We start from the raw sequence: 6,000 nt of genomic DNA on the forward strand, positions 1-6,000 counted from the left end.
AGCGATCGTCAGATATTCAGTTTCATTGCCCCTCGAGGGACACGGGGCGAGGCTCGAGGCGCTCCGCGTCCCTCTTAGGGCACTGAAACTGAATATCGCAGCGCAACGTGCCACAGCGCCACACGCTGCAGTACTGCAGGCCTTCCTCCCCCCCGTTAAGGGGGAGGTGCCTGCAACAGCGCGATCCCCGCTCGCGAGTGCCGGCAAACGAGCCCGGCACCAAGGAGAAGTGCCGGGCTCTCGGGGAAACAGCTGGCAATGCCGTGGGGGCGGTTTAGGAGGCCGGGGACGGAGGTGCTGGCAGGCGGCTGCCGAAAAAGCAGCCGCCCCGCACCTCCACCTTAACTTGCGCCGCTGCCGGCATAGTAAGGCCCCGTGAACCGGCCAACGAATGGGGCGCTGCGCACACCGATGACGTCATCAGTGGCGGCGCAGCGCAGAAGGCTAATGTCACCATTATCGCCCCAACTCAATATCGCGGGAGGTGCAGCCAGTGACGCTACAGCCACTGCCTGCCTCTTTAGGCAGTAACAAGTGGCGCTACTCACCCAATTTCTCCCCCAATGGCCCTTCCCTTGATATCGGAGAGGATCCGTGGCCAGAAATTAATTATTCATTAGATTTTTAAGCTGCACATGCATGATCTTGCACATGTGTAGTTGCTGCTATTCTCTGAATTGTCCCCACCACGGGACTAGGATGATTTTGAAGCATCATTACCCGTTTGTGCTTGGTACGTAGAAGTATTTCAGTGGAAATGGTTCCATAATCTAAGTGGGGTATACAAGAGCAGTTCGGTCGCTTTCCTTCCTTCTGAGAAAATGTGTTCTTTACAATTTTGGAAACGTCGGCTTTGGGGATTGCAGCTTTAATCGTCCAACTAAAATTTCCATACAAAGAATACAGAGACCTGCCTGCCAAGTAGGACACCTCGAGGTACCAAGACAATAGCATAATGCAAGCCATCTCCTTGAACTCCTTAAAAAATGAACCTGTTCTTCTTTAAATATGTATAACCTTTTAAGCTCCAGGGCCACAACTGTCAACCAATGTTGATCAATGATATTGATTGAGCTGTTTGATACATGCCCGTAAAACCATCAGCACAGTAAATGAGCTGACTTTATGGAAGACTCCAGTATTTTTTTAAACTGTTGCACGTTGCAATATGCAAAGCTAAGCTTTACATTATTAGTGATCAAACCAGTTCTGATGACTGGACCACACCGTATAAAGTCAACTTGCCTGTTCTCTGCACACATGCTGCCTGATCTGCTCAGTGTTTCCAGCAATTCCTGTTTTTCAGTGTCGGTTGTGGCTCAGTTGGTAGCATCCTCACCTCTGAGTCAGAAGGTTGTAGGTTCAAGTCCCACTCCAGAGACTTGAGCACAAAAATCTAGGCTGACACTCCAGTGCAGTGCTGAGGAAGTGCTACACTGTCGGATGTGCCGTCTTTCGGATGAGACGTTAAACCGAGGGCCCGTCTGCTCTCTCAGGTGAAAGATCCCATGGCATTATTTCAAAGAAGAGTAGGGAAGTGTCCTGGCCAATATTTATCCTTCAATCCATATCTAAAACGGATTCTCTGATCATTATTACATTGCTGTTTGTGGGAGCTTGCTGTGCCCAAATTTTCCGCATTTCCTACATTACAACAGTGACTACACTTCATAAAGTACTTAATTGGCTTTAAAGCGATTTGGGACATCCGGAGGTCGTGAAAGGCGCTATAGAAATGCAAGACGTTTTTACATAAATATGGTAACCTGTCTGCCAAAATTGTGTTCACTGACCCGGAGTACTGGTGCATTTCCCGAGGTATCGCTTGCAGGGTTGAGTTTTTCTGGGGTATTGTATGGTGATTGGTGAGGGCAGGTTCTTTGGTTGACAAAGTTTTGATCTCGTGTGAATGAGAGCCTCGGGACTCCGGTCCTTCACTATCTCCATAATATAACCCTTGCAATGAATTTCCTGACTGGTAGCCTAGCCTTTTTATTTTAAGGATTGGAATGAAACCCATTGCTGTTGTCTGGGCACTGCACACATTTGGATTGTCATGCTGTCAATCACAAAACCCCTTTTACTGCTTGACTTGCAAGGAAGGGGATGAATGTCAGGGAGATTGGTATGAGTTTGCTGAGTGGTTCGCACTCTTGACTGAATGAGAGCACTGCTCCAGGGAGTGGTGTTTCTCTGACTTAGACCCAGGATTACTTTATAGTCTATTATGAATTAATTGTCCATCTCTGATATGATGTGACTATATTCATGTGCTTATATTATTTCTTGCTTGAGGCCAGACTTCACATTCAAACCTCTCTCTTTCTGTCTCTAGCCTGCAAGGATTTGATTCTGCAGTGAAAGAGAACCAAGGGAAGCTGTTTCTTTTGTTGTCTGTAAATGTTTAGAAAACCATTTTCTTTACTGATCTTTTCACCTTGTGTGCAAAGTGACGCCCATATTTCAAAATTTCAAAAGTCAACCAAATCCACTTAAAGCTACTGTACACTTGTTGAACAATGGGTGGTTGGGGTATACTACAGAAGGAAGGAGCTATGGGGCACAACTGTGATTTTGGAGTTTGGATTTTGTGGTGGTGCTATTCATTACACTTGCCCATAGACTTTTCATGGACTTTTACACGGCAAGTTCCTGCCATCGGGATTCCAATACAATGCGGCGCCCCGTACAGGGCATCTGAGCAGCATTTGGAATCGTGCATGAAAAAGTCTGATCACATGGGACAATAAACAGGGAAGATAAGACATGCCCATCAATTCATCCAGGACTTTCAGAGAGGTGAGTCGAATCTTCAAATGATCTCTTAAGATATAGAAAGTTAGCTTAATTGTAAATAAACTTTTTTATAAAAAGGCAAAGTAAAAGAAACAACTTGTAAAAAGCAGAGCAAAATAAAATGAGCAGTTTTTAAAAAGGTGTGCACAATAATAATTAGACTTGCATTTCTATAGCGCCTTTCACGACCACTGGACGTCTCAAAGCGCTTTACAGCCAATGAAGTACTTTTGAAGTGGAGTCACTGTTGTAATGTGGGAAATAATGAACTGTTTTGAAAAAGCCATGCACTTACTCACAAAAAAGATGCAAAAGACGGATGAGAAGATGATGGGCCGTAATTTGCTGCCCCTACGGGTGCACATGCGCCCTTTGGGGCCGCGCAAGTTCTGGGTTTAGGCACGCGAAGCGCATGCGCTAAAACTTGGAACTAGTGATCTGTCAAGAATCCTCTTGACAGATCGCGCGCATTCCCTGGAGAAGTAGCACTGCTGGTGCAGATTTGCGCTATTTGCCCAACTACTGGCCAGCAGCTATGGACGAAACTGCTACAATAGATAAAAGCAGGCATACAGCCTGCATTCTATCTAAAGAAGCAGCAGGAAGAAGACGTGGCAGTCGGGGGGCTGGGAAACAGGACTGTTTTAGCTTTTCAAAGTTAACAAAGTTCTTGGTACGAAGCCTGATTTAGGTAATTTAAAGAAGAACTTTCGCTGTGGACATTCTATTCAATTAGATTTCATTTTTTTTTAAACTTGAAAATGACTTTAAACATTTTTAAAGTCTTAGAAATTGGTCTCGGGTGGCCGATCAGATACCACCCATTTTGCACCACCTCCCAACGTGAATTTCTACCCACTCACTTTATTAATGACTTTTACAACTCTTTCCATTTTTTCCCTACATGTGCTGCATCTGTGAGGGAGAAACATGCCTCATGACGATGTTGCCCCGCTCTTCTGTGTGATTCTGGCACATAGAATCGAACGCACCAGGGAACAACAAAGAAGATTGAGGAACCATGGGGAAGCTGTCACACAGGACTACATAAATGCTATAGACAGAGCTAAGCGAACCCACAACCAACGGATCAGATCAAAGCTCTGCAGTCCTATCACATCCAGTCGTGAATGGTGGAGGACAATTAAACAACTAACGTAGAGGAGACTCCACGAACATCCCCCTTCTCAATGAAAGCGGAGCTCAGCACATAAGTGCAAAAGACAAGGCTGAAGCATTCGCAACCATCTTCAGCCAGAAGTGCAGAGTGGATGATGCATCTCGGCCTCCTCCCGAGGTCCCCACCATCACCTGTGAGGAGTCGGGACCAGAGGAGGCTGACCATAAATACAACGGGAGCAGAGGCAGAACAGACCTGCGAGGAGTCGGGACCAGAGGAGGCTGACCATAAATACAGCGGGAGCAGAGGCAGCACGGACCTGCGAGGAGTGGGGACCAGAGGAGGCTGACCATAAATACAGCGGGAGCAGAGGCAGCACGGACCTGCGAGGAGTGGGGACCAGAGGAGGCTGACCATAAATACAGCGGGAGCAGAGGCAGCACGGACCTGCGAGGAGTCGGGACCAGAGGAGGCTGACCATAAATACAACGGGAGCAGAGGCAGAACAGACCTGCGAGGAGTCGGGACCAGAGGAGGCTGACCATAAATACAGCGGGAGCAGAGGCAGCACAGACCTGCGAGGAGTCGGGACCAGAGGAGGCTGACCATAAATACAGCGGGAGCAGAGGCAGCACGGACCTGCGAGGAGTGGGGACCAGAGGAGGCTGACCATAAATACAGCGGGAGCAGAGGCAGCACGGACCTGCGAGGAGTCGGGACCAGAGGAGGCTGACCATAAATACAGCGGGAGCAGAGGCAGCACGGACCTGCGAGGAGTCGGGACCAGAGGAGGCTGACCATAAATACAGCGGGAGCAGAGGCAGCACGGACCTGCGAGGAGTCGGGACCAGAGGAGGCTGACCATAAATACAGCGGGAGCAGAGGCAGCACGGACCTGCGAGGAGTCGGGACCAGAGGAGGCTGACCATAAATACAGCGGGAGCAGAGGCAGCACGGACCTGCGAGGAGTCGGGACCAGAGGAGGCTGACCATAAATACAGCGGGAGCAGAGGCAGCACGGACCTGCGAGGAGTTGGGACTAGAGGAGGCTGACCATAAATACAGCGGGAGCAGAGGCAGCACGGACCTGCGAGGAGTCGGGGCCTGAGGAGGCTGACCATAAATACAGCGGGAGCAGAGGCAGCACGGACCTGCGAGGAGTCGGGACCAGAGGAGGCTGACCATAAATACAGCGGGAGCAGAGGCAGCACGGACCTGCGAGGAGTCGGGACCAGAGGAGGCTGACCATAAATACAGCGGGAGCAGAGGCAGCACGGACCTGCGAGGAGTCGGGACCAGAGGAGGCTGACCATAAATACAGCGGGAGCAGAGGCAGCACGGACCTGCGAGGAGTCGGGGCCTGAGGAGGCTGACCATAAATACAGCGGGAGCAGAGGCAGCACGGACCTGCGAGGAGTCGGGACCAGAGGAGGCTGACCATAAATACAGCGGGAGCAGAGGCAGCACGGACCTGCGAGGAGTCGGGACCAGAGGAGGCTGACCATAAATACAGCGGGAGCAGAGGCAGCACGGACCTGCGAGGAGTCGGGACCAGAGGAGGCTGACCATAAATACAGCGGGAGCAGAGGCAGCACGGACCTGCGAGGAGTCGGGGCCTGAGGAGGCTGACCATAAATACAGCGGGAGCAGAGGCAGCATGGACCTGTGAGGAGTCGGGGCCAGAGGAGGCTGACCATAAATACAGCAGGAGCAGAGGCAGCATGGACCTGCAAGGAGTCGGGGCCTGAGGAGGTAAATTCTAAAACAACAAAAAAAAGGACTGACGTCACGGGACATCAGGTAGGTGATTGGTTGGTGAGTATTAACGATTTTTCTCTCTAAGCTAGGTAGTGGTTTAAACAAAGAGTGTGAAACTATAACGTACTTTATTAAATTAAACACCCAACTAGATAAACACAATGGCCCAGAAATTTGGGTCGGAGGCTTCCCGCGGGTGCAAGCCTCTGACCTGTGCTTACCTAGCGCGCTGGCCGTTGTGCTGTGGGCCCGCGTGGGATTCCGATCCTGGGCCTCCTCCAACTGCCGGCACGCAGTGCTTGCGTATCCCAGGGGCACAGTTAGTT

Source organism: Somniosus microcephalus, chromosome 3 (assembly GCF_052327205.1).
Source record: "Somniosus microcephalus isolate GS21.2 chromosome 3, FLI_Smic_1.0, whole genome shotgun sequence".
Lineage (NCBI taxonomy): Eukaryota > Metazoa > Chordata > Chondrichthyes > Squaliformes > Somniosidae > Somniosus > Somniosus microcephalus.